The 15,036-nt window shown below is 41.6% G+C and overlaps 1 pseudogene; it reads left to right on the forward strand.

Moving 5' to 3' along the window:
• The first annotated feature begins 6,749 nt into the window (after positions 1–6,749).
• Positions 6,750–7,532, forward strand: LOC116904869 (annotated as a pseudogene).
• Positions 7,533–15,036: the final 7,504 nt, after the last annotated feature.

Raw genomic sequence — 15,036 nt, forward strand, 5'->3', positions numbered from 1 at the left:
AGAACAGAGTGCAGATGAATTAAGCCTGACCTGTCAGTCAAAATTGAAGAGAGAGGCTTTTCAGTCACCCACTCTCCACCTCTAAACACATTGAGTGGCCACTGGAACTGACTGCTGTTTATCCACTTAAGTCTAACGTGGTGTGCTTGCATCAGGATGTATTTACATCTAAGAGACCAGCAAGCACTGGGGTGGTACTTGGCACAGGAAGATGAGCACAGTGAGTATATGGAGGTGGGGACTAAGCCTGGCTGAAACAAGATAAAGTGCCTGCGTCACTTGCCTCCCATGTGACTTCACAGCCTATGGTAGGCACTACCTTAGCTCCTTTCCTTTACCCAGCACTTATAGCTGTTCTCAGGAGGTACAGGAAAGAGTGGGTAGTGAAGGGGCATTTGTAAATGTGTGAGCAGGGTTAAGGAAACCAACACTGTGCTGTGAATCCTTCACCATGCTCAGGCACCCCAGGACCAGAAGTGACAGCAAAATACAGTTTCTAGGGAGAGCATAAACATACTCAAGTATGACTCTCTTCCATGTAGTCCCAGCATCTTATTTCCTGTGCCACTAAAAACGTTCTGGGGTCAAGAACAAGTGCATCTTGTTCTCCCCCTACTCATTATTAAACACTACTATACATTTTAAGTTGCATATTTGGATTCTGACTTTTGTAAGATATTTTGTTTTTGATTGCCAGAGTTTTATGAGAAGTACCTCTTTCTGTCCTATATTATAAGTGGGTCCCAGCTCCTTACATGTACTACATGTACATGGGATTCGTCCCATTTCTCTTATTGAAGAACATTGATGTCTCTGTTTTAATTTGGACTTCCTGCCTTCTAAGCCTGCTGGGAGAAAAAAGGCTTAGCTTTCTCCTGAAGAAGATGATTGTGTTAATGAGTTGCTTCAGTCTTCCCATTTATCCTGTATTGTCTCTTTCTGTGAGTTTTAATCTTTGCTAAGCTATATTTTGCTAAGTAAATTGACATAGCCATGTTGCCTTTCCAAGAACTCAATTTCTCTACTTTATTCTAGTTTATCTTATGTGATTAATGTGGAATAGGCCCTTAGCTTGTCTTACTTGCTTATGAAGATAGGGTACCAATCTTCAGCCGCACGGTATTTACTTTAGATGGATTTACTCTAAAAACCAAGTCTTCGATAACCCTGAAGGCAGAGTGTGATTCTGCCCTGCGACAGGCTGCCAGCATCCCCTGTTTGGACAGATGCAGCAGCCACTGCTTGCAGGGGTTAAGAGTGAAGGGGTGCTGGTGGCGCCAGATGAGACAGTCACAGCGATGGAAAAGTGGGAACTGCCTGTGCCCCCTCTTCCCCACTTATCTGAAATCTGAACCTGGCATCAGCCAAAACAATGAACCCACAAAGACTGCTCAGGGAGATATAAAACAGCCTGAGATGAAAGGACTTCATCCCTTAAAAAGCACATGCCACAAATGTATTTTAAAAAGAAGAAGGTCTTGTGCACAATGTTAGTATAATGGTGCCAAGAGCAAATGACTTAAATGGACCTGCCCCACCTCCTCTCCATGGGCTGGGACAAAACCAGTAAACAAAAGAGCCTGTGGTCAGTGCATATTCACCTGGGTAAGGTTTCGGAAGAAATTATGAAGCCAAGAGACATTGAGAATGGAAGGACAGTGCTTTTTAGAGAGGAATAAAGAGAGGCAGCTAGAGAGGAGAGCATGCCTGTGTCAAGAGCATCATGGAGAGCCAGTTAACTAATGCCTCCTAGTTTCTGCTCTAGACCCAGCTTAATCATAAGAGCTTTCAGATACAGACTAGATGTAGGGGGCTCCCAGACCAGAGTCAGCTACTTTTCACCTGCCAGGGCCTACACTGAGCAGAGAGGGATGTTGGAGAAACTCTTAGAGCAGAGACATGAAAACCATTGCAGTGTGTGCTTACAGACTTCCCCTGGCCCCTCAGCACAGCCCAATCCTCTGGCCACTTTCCTTTTCTCTACACTACAAAGATTTCAGATCCTCTTGCTCTGAATGTCTGTTCCCTTTCCTTTGTCTACAGGAGACATTGATCTGAATCTTATTGATTTATCTATCTATCTATCTATCTATCTATCTATCTATCTATCTATCTATCTATCTATTGCATTTCCTAGCCAAGGCTCCAAATTTGGCCTTGCCTTCATCAACTCACACTCTCTGGCATTTATAACAGAGGGGTCTGTTCTCCTTGCTTAGGCCACTGCAGTCTATATGGCCAAGATTCTTTTGTTTTTATTTTGTTTTTGTTTTGGGAGGCATTGAGACAAGGTCTTATGTAGCCCTGGTTGGCTTTGGACTTCCTATGGTGTTTTGAATGAGAATTTCCTCCATAGGCTCATATGTTTAAATAGTTGGTGGAACTGTTTGGGAAGGACTGGGAGGTATGGCATTGTTGGAGTCAATATGTCACTGGAGGGTGCACAAGCCCTTTGAGATGGTGAGCCCCAAATAAACTCTTTCTTTTATAAGTTGCCACAATCAAGGTATCTTATTACAGCTATAGTAAAATAAGTAAGACAATGCTTGATTATTTTAGCCTTATCTCCAATCAGTTCTGTTGAGTTCTGGGATTACAGGTGTGTACCACCATACCTGGTCTTCAAGCCAGACTCTTTAATTGGTTTTTCTGAATCTTTGTAACATGCTTAACTTTTTGCATTAAAATAATGATCAAAGTATAATGGTCTGCAGTCCTAGAATCCCAGTATTCAGGGAGCCAAGGCTGGAAGATGGTGAGTTAAGAGGCCATCCTGGGCTATATAATGAGTCCTAGGCCAACCTGGGTTACCTTGTCTCAATGATATTAATAGTAATAGTAGTAGTAATAGTAATAGTAACAACTACAAAGAAAGGAGGAGGATGAAGGGGTCAGAAAGATAGAGAAAAAGAATGAGAAGAAAAAGCACAAGAAGAAAAGAAAGTCATTTTGAACTCACTTTTCTCCCTAGAGACTCCCTTCTACCTCTGGACTCGTGGGTAGGATTGACTGCATCTGCTCAGCACAGCTTCTGACCCCCCAACTTTCTTGTTGGCTGTTGTTGTTGTTGTTTTGAAAATACATTCTTCTCTCATGCAATTCATTCCAACACAGATTCTCCTCCCACTACCTCCCCTCCCAACCCATTCCCCTTCAATTTCCTCTTCAGAAAAGAGTAGGCCTCTGTGATGGTTTGTATATGCTTGGCCCAGGGAATGGCACTTTTAGAAGTTGTGGCCCTGTTGGAGTAGGTGTGGCCTTGTTGGAGTAGGTGTGTCACTGAGGGTGTGGGCTCTAAGACCCTCGTCTTAGTTGCCTGAAAGTCACTACTATTAGCCTTCAGATGAAGATGTAGAACTCTCAGCTCTGCCTGCATCATGACTGCCTGGAAGCTGCCATACTCCCACCTTAATGATAATGGCCTGAACCTCTGAACCTGTAAGCCAGCTCAATTAAATGTTTATAAGACTTGCCTTGGTCATGGTGTCTGTTCACAATAGTAAAGCCCTAACTAAAACAGTCTCCAAGAAACAACAGTCAAATAGGGCAAAACAAAATATAATAAGACAAATTGAAAGCCATCATATCAAGGCTAAACAAGGCAACCCAATAAGAGGTTTAAAAAAATCCCAAGAGCTGGCAAAAGAGTCAGAGATAAATCTGTCCCCACTATCAGGAGTCCTGCAAAACCATCAAGCGAACAACCACAACATACATTCAGAGCACCTGGTATAGATCCATGCAGGCCCTGTGCTTGCTGATTCAGTTTCTGTGAGCCCATGTGAGCCCTGATTAGTTGATTCAGTGGGCTATGTTCTCCTGGTGTCCTGCAGCCCTTCTGACACCTATAATGTTTCTGTCCCCTCTTCTGCAGGATTCCCTGCTCTCCAAAGAGAGGAACCTGATGGAGAAAGGTGAACTTTCTCCACGTGTTGTCTGGCTCTGAGTCTCTGCACATATTCCTATCTGCTGCCAAAGGAAACCTCTCTGATGGCAACTGGACAAATCACTCATCTGTGAATATAGCAAAATGTCATTAGGAATTATTTCATTGATTTTTTTTCCTCTTTTCATGTTTGGTTCTACCCTAAGACTCCTGGCCACCCCATCTCTGGTTTGTGGCCATCCAGATAGGGTAGGGTACAGACTCCTCATGGCAAGGAACTCAAGGTAAACCAAACATTAGTTAGCCATTCCCACAAGCTCTGAGCCACCATTGCCCCAGCACATCTTGCAGTCAGGATAGATTGTACATCAATGGTTTTGTGGCTGAGTTTGTGTTCAGGTTTCTCTTTTTTTTTTTTTTGTTTTTTTTTTTTTTCGGCTGGGGATCGAACCCAGGGCCTTGCACTTCCTAGGTGTTCCACTGAGCTAAATCCCAGCCCCAGGTTTCTCTTCCCAGAGCCTGCAGAGCACCTTCTCATGCCAAAGGGACTAGAGGGGTAAAGTCTCCAAGCCTGCACCAGACGACCTCTCTTCAAGGAGCCATGTGAAAGCCGTCCTTGGCAATGGAGCCCCTGCTCTCAGTTTTCAGAGAGTATTCTGTGTCCTAGCATCAATCTGTGCTGTTTTGGGATCTCAACCGAACCTCCTTGGCCAACAGGTTATCCAAATATAATCCAGTCCAACCGCAGGAAGTCTTGCCTGGTTACAGGAGACGGCCAGTTCAGACTCCACGCCCTCCATTACTGGGAGTCCTCACTAGAGTCACTCTCATAAAGCCCAGGAAATTTTCACTGCACTAGGTTTCCACACTGCCCTCCCACCAAATGCTCCCGAAAACCACTTGTCTCTTCCTACATTCTCTCCTTCCACCACCCTCAGCCCCCATTCTCACACATAATCTCCCTGCTCCCATCCTACCCATCCCTAGTCTACCCATAAGTCTATTTTATTTCTCCTTCCCAATGAGATACGCACACACACACACACACACACACACACACACACACACACACACACACACCATAGCTCTTCTCTTTACCCAACCTCTCTGAGTCTGTGGATTATAGCTTATCATTTACTTAACAGCTAATATCCACTTAAAGTGAATACATACCATATTTGTCTTTCTGGGTCTTGTTTACCTCACTCAGGATGATTTTTTTCTAGTGTCTTAGTGGTAGGATGAAATGTACTTTAAGTATATGCCCAAGAGTGGTGTAGCTGGGTCTTGAGGTAGATCAATTCCTGCTTTTCTAAGAAAAGCTATATCGATTTCCATAGTGGTTGTATAAGTTTGCACTCCCACCAGTGATGGAGAAGTGTTCCCCTTGCTCCACATCCTCACCATCACGAGCTGTCGCTTGTGTTTCGATCTTAGTCATTCTGACAGATGTAACATGGAATCTCAAAGCAGTTTTGATTTGCATTTCTGAAGTGGAAACTTAAGGGTTCTTTGGAAAGTCAGTTGGATGGCATTTTGCTGGGACAAACATGTAAGGGAATGTTTAGCTGAAATGGGCACAGGTGAAAGACTAAGGCAGACTCATGAAGGGATGTTTAGCTGAAGCAGACACAGGAGAGAGGATGTTCTGCTAAAGCAAGCAGGTGAAAGGACACGTGATGAAGGATTCTCTGCTAAGGACACTGTGCTCCAGCTACCTTCTGCTCGTGCAGACTCAGGCTGCTTGGCAGAGTGACATCAGCTGAGACAGATGCAGGTGCTGAAGCAAGACACATGCTGAGGCTAGACCTGTGGAGGATGTGTGAGGTTTGGAGTATAAAGCAAGACACATGCTGAGGCTAGACCTGTGGAGGATGTGTGAGGTTTGGAGTATAGAACATCGTCGGTTACGGAGGCTGTATTAGGCTTGCTTGCAGAGCTAGCTGTGTAATGCTTGCTTGTGGGCCTCTCATCCTCGCTGATCTTCACTTCCCTGAGAGGCACAGCCAAGAACTTTTCCTGGCATTCCTGCCGGTCCCTCCTGATGGCTAATGCCAAAGCTGAGGCCTGGCTGCTTCTACTAGATAATGCCACCATTGCTAATTCGTGTTTGCTACCCTTATTCTACCAAGCTGGACTACTGATGTATCCGTGAAGTGTTTGTGAGCGGATCGAGCTGCCGTTGCTGACCTGTGAACTGAACTGCCAGTTTCCTGACAACACAGACAGGAGTTGCTCCCAAGAACCTTTCTAAACATGTCTACTTCCCCCATATCCCTTCTTTTCCACTACCTCTGGTGGGTACTGGTCTAATAGGGAGGTTAAAGCATTTAAGAACCATCATTAAAAGTAAGACTTTGAAAAAATTAAAGTTACACATTTCCCTAATGGCTAAGGATGTTGAACATTTCTTTAAGTGTTTCTCGCCCATTTGTGATTCCTCTATTGAGAATTCTGTTTAGATACGTACTCCATTTTAATTGAATTATTTTTTAACTATCTAGTTTCTTGAGTTCTTTATATATTTTAGATATTGGTCCTCTATCAGATGTGGAATTGGTAAAAATATTTTCTCATTCCATAGGCTGCCAGTTTATTCAATTGACATTGTCTTTTGCCTGACAGAAGTTTTTTCAGTTTCAAGAGGTCTCATTTATTAATTGTTGATCATTGTGTCAGTGCAATGTGTGTTCTGATCAGAAAGTTGACTCCGGACTCCTCGGGTTTCGGGTTCCTGGGTTTCGGGGTCCTGGGTTCGGGGTGCAGGTGGCCCCACCCTCCACCCAGGCCTGCCCAACTCCTTGGCGCGGATGCCCTGCCACAGGTCCACAGTGTTCCTGCCACAGGCTCTCCATCGAGGACCATGGTGAGGCTAAGCTGGGGATATGGTGAGCACAACGGTCTATTCACTGGAATGAATTTTCCCTATTGCCGGTGGTGATCAGCAGTCTCCAGTTGAGATTAAAACCAAAGAAGTGAAATACAGCGCCTCACTCTGATCTCTCAGTATCAAGTATGATCCTGTCTCAGCTAAAATCGTCAGCAATAGTGGCCATTCCTTCAACGTTGACTTTGACGACACAGAGGACAAGTCAGTTCTCTGTGGAGGTCCTCTCATTGCTATAGGTTGCGGCAGTTCCATCCGCACTGGGGGTCAGCAGATGACATTGGCTCTGAGCCTGTGGTAGATAGAGTGAGGTATGCTGTAGAGTTCCATGTTGTCCACTAGATTTTAGACAAATACCCCAGTTTTGTAGAGGCAGCTCATGAGTCCAATAGGCTGGCTGTCCTGGGAGTATTTCTACAGATTGGGGAACACAATCCTCAACTGCAAAAGATCACTGCCATTTTGGATTCCATTAAGGAAAAGGGTAAACAAACATGGTTCACAAATGTTGACCCGTTATGTTTGCTTCCATCATCCTGGGACTACTGGACAGACCCCGGTTCTCTGACAGTTCCACCTCTTCTTGAGAGTGTCACGTGGATTGTTTTAAAACATCCTATAAGTATCAGCTTTTAACAGTTGGTCAGATTCCGAAGCCTCTCGTGCACAGCTGAGGGCAAGGGTGCAGCTTTTCTGTTAAGCAATCACCGTCCGCCACAGCCCTTGAAGGGCCACAGAGTGAGAGCGTCTTTCTACTAGCACCTACCAGAGGGTCAGCACAACCGGGACGGAGGTAGCAAACACAATGGTGCTGAGACATTTCTACTAATGGCTTTTTGAGAGTTTCACGTTTGTGGATTCCACTTGCCCAGCAGCTTTGGCACCACAGAGAAAACCAGAGGTCTGAAATAACTTAGCTCATCACTCCTAGACTTACCCCAATGGATGTCCAATTGCTAAATATCGGATTTATATTAAAGTCATGAAGTACGCCTGCTTCAGCCTTCCTGACAATAACATCAGCCTTCCAAAACTCAGACTGTACTAAACTTTGCTGTGGCCTTCGGCTGAACATTCTAAAGAGTGTTTGATAAAAACTCTAAATTCACTCTGAAATGGTATTATTCCTAAACAAACAATTCTTACAGTTTTAACATTTTTCTGATGAACCAAGAGTATATATTTCCTTTAATACATTTTTTCTCAGATTCTCATTTTATGAACTGTAATATAGCATACAACACAAAACAAACAGGGATAAGGATAGACTAATGTGGCTACTCCTGTGGTGAAAGTAACCTACAGTTTTAGTGAAGAATTCCTCAGGAGAAGAACATCTATTCAAGGCGTTATTCCATATAATATATTCACTCAAGAATGTCAATGACCACCAGGGTGATAACTGGCAATGAGTCTGGCTCATGGCGTTAACATGATTCAGACCAGCAGTTTACATAATACCATTGCAGCAGAACTGCTCTGAGCTGGTGAACTGGTTCCCACATTTGCCCTGGGTGTTAACAGAGCAGGACACTATCCTTTATCTGTTGTTTTTTTCTGTCACCAGTGAAGATGATAAGCCAAGTCTTGCAAAAATGCCTACGTCATTCAGTGCATTTCTGTCAGTTAGGCTGTTATATGATTTTATAAGACTCCATTGGGTACTAGCTCTAGACTATTCTATCTGGAGAGGTTTTCTTTTGCATTCAGTGAAGGAACACAGGAGCCATGTTCCTTTCTCGTTTTCATTATGAGGTGATTCCATCATGAACTCAATAGCCACACGTAAGACTTGAATATTTGCTATACTTTTGCTATTTTGTGAAACTGCGTTCCTGAGTTTCTTAAGTTTAATAATTTGTTTCAGATTTCTCTCATCTTCTAAATGTAAAGTTAATTACTGAAATTTTTATTCATATTCTTCTTAGCAGAAGAACTTTATTTTGAGTAAATTGTACAGTGATGATGTTTACTGAGATTAGAATGAGCACCACAGCCAGTGTTCTTACCTGCAGAGCCCAACCTAGGGCTTAGTGGAAGCCCCACATACCACAAATAAATGAGCTGGATACTTAAAGGATTTAATAAGTTATCTTGATAACTGTCATCTACCTGAGATGAAATGCAGCCAAGGTAATTTAACAATTAAAATAGAAACTATCTCGGAAACTTTTTAAAGGTCATATTTATTAATCCACATTTTATAACCAAAGGTTCTTAAAAAGTAGCTTTTAATAGCTGAATAATAGTATTCCATTGTGTAGTGAACCACATTGTCTGTATCCATTCTTTGAGGGACATCGGGTTGAGGGATATCCTTGTGGTATAGTAGAGGATCTTTTGGGTATATGCCCAGGAGTGGTACAGGTCTTCAGGTAGAACTATTTCCAATTTTCTGAGAAGCTGCTAGATTAATTTCTAGAGTGGTTGTACCAGTTTGCAATCCTACCAGCAATAGAGGAGTGTTCCTCTTTCTCCACATCCTCTCCATCATCTGCTGTCACTTGAGTTTTTGATCTTAGCTATTCAGATTGATGTAAGGTAGAATCTTAGGACAGTTTTGATTTGCATTTTCCAGATGACTAAGGCTGACTGGGACAGATGCAAATATTTACAGCCCCCCGTTAGATTAAAGTCTGGGATCCCAGTTAGGGGATAGATTGAAGGAGCTGAACAGCATGCCATCCCCTTACGAAGAACAACAGAATCAACTAACCCAGACCCCTCAGAGCTCCCAGAAACTAAGCCATCCACAACAGAGCATACATGGGCTGGTTCATGGCCCCTGGCACATATGTACCCGAGAATTGCCTTGTCTGGTCTCAGTAGGAAAGGATGTGCCTAATCCTGAAAAGACTTGATGCCCCAGAGAAGGGGAATGCTGAGGGTGGGGGTGGGTGAAGGGGATGGGCGTATATGTGAGCACCCTCTCAGAGGCAAAGAGGGTGGGGTAGGGTGAAGAACTCTGGGAGGGGGAACTGGGAAGGGGGATAACATGGAATGTAAATAAAAATAATTTAATAAAAAGGAGAAATAAAAAAGGAAGTTGACTCCTTTGCCAGTACATTCGAGACTGTTCCCCCAGTTTTTCTTCTGTCAGGTTCAGTGTGTCTAGTTATATGTTGAGGTCTTTGATCTGTTTGGAACTGAGGATGATTTAAAAAAAGGATCTATTTGCGTTATAGATGCAGACATTCAGTTTGACCAGTACCATTTGATGAAGATGCTTTCTTTTTTTTCAGTACGTATTTCTGACTTCTTTTTTAGAATCAGGTGTCCATAGGTTTGTGAGTTTATGTCTGGGTCTTCAATTCCATTCCATTCATCAATGTGTCTATTTTTATGACAATACCATGGGGTTTTATTACCATGGGGTTTATAGTACAACTTGAAATTGGGGATTCATCCAGCAGTTTTTGTTGTTGTTCAAGATTTGTTTTTAGTTAGCTTAGACTTTTTGTTTTTTCATAAAAGTTGAGAATTGTCCTTTCAAGGTCCGTAAATAATTGTGTTAAAATTTTGGTGAGGATTGCATTGAATCTGTAGATTGCTTCCGGTAGAATGAACATTTTTACTATATTAATCCTACTGATTCAAGGGCATGGGATATCTTTCCATTTTCTAATACCTTCTTCAATTTATTTCTTAAAAGACTTGAAGTTTTTAGCATATGAGTCTTTTACTTGCTTGGTTGGAATTATCCCAAGATATTTTATATTACTTAAGAATATTGTAAAGGGTATTCTTTCCCTGATTTCCCCCAGTCCGTTTGTCATTTGTATACAGGAGGGCTGACATTTTTTAAAGTTAATATTGTATCCAGCCATTTTGCTGAAGGAGTTTCATAATAGAATTTCTAGGATCACTCATGTATACTATCATATTATCTACAAATAGCAATACTTTGACTGCTTACCTTCCAAACTACATCCCCTTGATCTCCTTCAGTTGACTTATTGCTCTAGCTAAAACTTCAAGTACTATGTTAAAGAGATATGGAAAGCCTGGGCAGCCTTGTCTTGTCCCTGATTTTAGTGTAATTGCTTTGAGTTTCTCTCCATTTAATTTGATGTAGGCTATTGGCTTGCTGTAAGTCGCCTTTATTATGTTTAGGTGTGTCCCTTGTGTCCTTGATCTCTCTAATACTTTTATGATGAAGGGGTGATGTGTTGTGTCAAAGGCTTCTCTCCTTCATGAGGTGACCATGTTTTCTTTTTCTTTAGTTTATTTATATGGTGGAATACATTTTGATGTATGTTTATACATCACTATATCTCTTGGGTGAAGTCTTCTTGATCATGGTGGATAATCTTTTTAATGTGTTCTTAGATTCTGTTTGCAAGTGTTTTAGTGACTATTTTTGCATCTATGCAAAAGAAATTGACCCATAATTCTCTTTCTTTGTTGAATCTTTATGTAGTCTTGGTATCAGGGTAGCTGTGTCTTCATAAAATGAATTAAACAATGTTCTTTTTGTTTCTAGTAGTGGAATAATTTGGAGAGTATTGGTATTACCTCTTCTTTGAAAGGCTGATAGAATTCTGTGCTAAGAAAATCTTGCCCTGGGCTTTTTGGTTGGGAGAATTTTAATGACTTCTTTTTGTCACTAGGGGTTCTAGGTTTATTTAAATTGATTTAATTTATTTAAATTGGTAGGTGATGTATTTCAAAACAACTATATGTTTCTTTTAGATTTTTTCAGTTTGGTGGAGTACAGGTTTTTAATGTGTGCCTTAAGAAATTGGGTCAATTCTTATTACTCAGACAAGTTGCTGAAGGAAAAATTAGACATTTGGAATACTCTTTCATTCCACAGGATCTAGAACTTTCCAGCAACCTGGTCTGAAGCTAGAGACCCAGCATGAAGACAGAGAAAATAGAGGAGAGGAGGGAAGACCCCTACCTACTGGGAACTATTTTGTGCTTTTCTGGCAAACAGTCAAGAATTCCAGCAAAACTGACAAAATTGACATTGCCGATATTGAGACCACATTCCCCTTTCTGGGAGATTACAAACAAGAGTCTTAAAACAGCAGGGGAGCCATGTTTGATGCCAAACTGTGTGTGATCTTGAATGTATTACTTTGCCCTTTTGTGGCCCTGAGCCATGCACCTCCTTTAAGACCTACTTCATTTACTACAGGAAACTTTTCAAGGGAAACAAATAAGCCACCACATGTTCTCTCACACCATTTAAACTTGGCTCAAGCTTTCAATCTGGCTGTAAATCACATCCTTTGAGACATTCAAATGTCACAAAAGCACCTACTTCAGACAAGATCTCTACTTCATCTGAATAGGAAGGACTCTTTGAAACTCTTCCAGCTGGGTGCATAGCTGGGACGGAAGCTAGAGGATCAGAAGTTCAAAGTTGTCCTCATCTGATGATTTACTCTGTGACCCTTAATTAAGACATTGTTCTCCAGTACCAAACTTGCATTGTCTCTGTGTTGAGATGATATCTCAGGTCGTTTTCTTGTTCGTATTACAAACCAAGATTTTCACCTTCTGTCTGCTCAAACTAATTTTTTCCTGTTATGGTTCATTATTTTCATACTTTTTTTCTAAGTATTTGAAGAAGGGAAGCTAGTAGCTCTGCTTTACTGAGACCTAACAATTTAATTTAAAGGACTACATTTCTTTGTACTAATAGACTGTTGTTCTTTTACTCCATTTCCCCATCTCCCCAACACCAATTTCCCTGTAGTATCTCTTTTTAGGAAATTTACCTTCTGGATGTTCCTAGAAATTTGTGTTTTGGGGACTAAATCTGACAACCTAGAGGACCCAGCATAGAACTCCCAAATAACTTTTGGTCTAGTTCCTAAGGCATTCATAAATATATCATTAGAAATTTTATTCTTATTAATTTTTTTCTTTCTCTGAGTCCTTTTGCTTTGCCTGAGGCATAGAATTAATAGTGCTGTTTACTTCTGTGGGCCTCCTCAAGAGTCAAACCATCACAGACTTATTACTTATTCAGTATTTGCTCTGTGCCAAGTGCTACAGTCAGTGCTAAGGCTGTGGTAGGGAGGCTGTGCCACAGAAGGAAGTGGAAATCCATCATCTGTTGAATAGCAGGCTATCGCAGTAGTGTGAATAAAAGATACTAGAAGATACTTTAACATAACAGTGGCTTAAGCTTGAGCTGATCGTCCTGAGGCTGCTTCCCTAAAGAAGTGTTGAATTGAATTCAGTGGAGGAGGGAAGAAGAATAATTTGTGTCAGTGGCCTGAGTCAGATAAGAACACAGCATATTCAAGAAACTGAGAGAAAATCAAAGTGCCTTGCATGATCTGTACCCCTTAGTAAAGGCGAACCAGAGTTTGTTCTGACCAATAGAGCAAGGGATCATCTAGACAGCCCAGCAGGTAGCAGTCCTTGCTGCCAGGTCTGATGGACTGAGTTCAGTCCACATTGGAAGGAGACAGTCCACTCTCTCAAATTGTTGTCTGACCTCCAAGTACATGAGCATATGTGCACACAAAGATAAATAAGTAGTTAGAAAAAAATGTATACAATGAGCATTTTATTTCTTTATATTACATTAACGGCAATGCATTTTGATGGAAATAGCCTTTTCTGGCTTTGAGGGAACAAGAAGCATAGTGAATGTGATGGGAAGTAAGAGCTGTGCTGATATGGAGATGGTTTGACATTCGTAGTTGAGGCTCCATCCTCATATTGAAAACATTGAAGCTGTAGACCTTTAAGAGGTGTAGTCTAGTGGGAGTTCACTGTCAGCTCCTCCTTTAAGTCTGGCTTCCTTTCTAGTCAATTTAAATCATTTCTTTGTGGTAAAAAGAAGCTGTAGATTTTCTGTAGATTTAATGGCTCCAGCGCACTGCTTTAAAGCTGTTCTTGAAACTTGATATTGTTGGCACAGGGATCTTGCTGTCTGATACTAGCTTATCTTCTGAGAGAAAACAGAAAACAATATGATCATAGCATAAAATGGTGAAGAGATGGTTAACAAACTTGTTGGTTCAGTAGGAAATTGGCTAACACTTGTGTTGAGAAGATAGGGCTCAACTGTTCCTTAAAACAAAACCTCCTGCCCAGTTGCTTTGCAACTGTGTGACACGTGGAAATGGGGCCTCTGGGATTCATCAGTGTTTATCTCATTTGTGCAGAAGCAGGCTTCTTTGATTCTAGAAGACCAGTGACAGAAATTCCTCTGAAGTACAGAAAACTAATTTCCCAGATTTGACTTGACGAAGCTATCTTTTTTAGGACATCTCACATGGTACGTCTTACTCTGAACCTGCCAAGAAAATCTGTGATGGACAGACTGGTCATAGAAGAAACCTGCTGTGCAGATACCAGTATCTCATTGTCAAGTCTGATTTTTTTATACTATTATATCTGCTGTCAGAGAGACTAAATCAGTTGGTTTCCTATTTAGAGATTCTCAATTCTCCTTAGCTAGATCAACTTTGAGGGACCTAGTAGAATCATTTCTGACCCTGACGTGCTGAGGATGGAATCTAGTGCCATGAGGTGCTCTTGAGCTACCTTTGCATAAGAAAAAATATGGTGGCATTTTTGTTCATTTTCTATCTTCATTTTCCATGCATATTATTTATTGAGCTTTTTTTCCTCTGCTTCTCCTCCTTCTCTTCTTCATCCTCTTCTCCCTCTTCTTCTTCCTCCCCTTCTTCTCTTCCACTTTTTGTTCCTTTATTTATTTATTTGTTTGTTTGTTTGTTTGTTTGTTTGGCAGAGCCACATATATCCCAGGCAAACCTAGAACTTCATAAGTAGCCAAAGATAGTTGTAATGGTTTGAATAGGAATGGTCCCTACAGATTCATGTGTTTGAATGCTTGACCCATAGGGAACAGCACTATTAGGAGGTTTGGCCTTATTAAAGGAGGTGTGGCCTTGTGGGAAGAAGTATGTCACTGTGGGGGTAGGCTTTGAGGTTTTAGCTCATGCAAGGCCTAGTGACTCAGTCTTTTCCTGCTGCTTGTGGATCAAGATGTAGAACTTTCAGCCACCTCTCCAGCACCATGTTGTCCTGCATGCCACCATACTTAGCACTGTAAAAATAAGGAACTAAACCTCTAAAATGTAAGCCAGCCCCAATTAAATATTTTCCTTTATAAAAGTTGCCATGGTTATTGTGTTTCTTCATTGCAATAAAACCCTAAGACAGTGGCCTTGAACTCCTGATCCTCCTATAGCTTCCTCCCAAACCCCAGGATAACAGACAAGTACCACTATGAACCTATACAGTGCTGGACTCATACTCAGGGTTTTTA

Source organism: Rattus rattus, chromosome 7, assembly GCF_011064425.1.
Source record: "Rattus rattus isolate New Zealand chromosome 7, Rrattus_CSIRO_v1, whole genome shotgun sequence".
Lineage (NCBI taxonomy): Eukaryota > Metazoa > Chordata > Mammalia > Rodentia > Muridae > Rattus > Rattus rattus.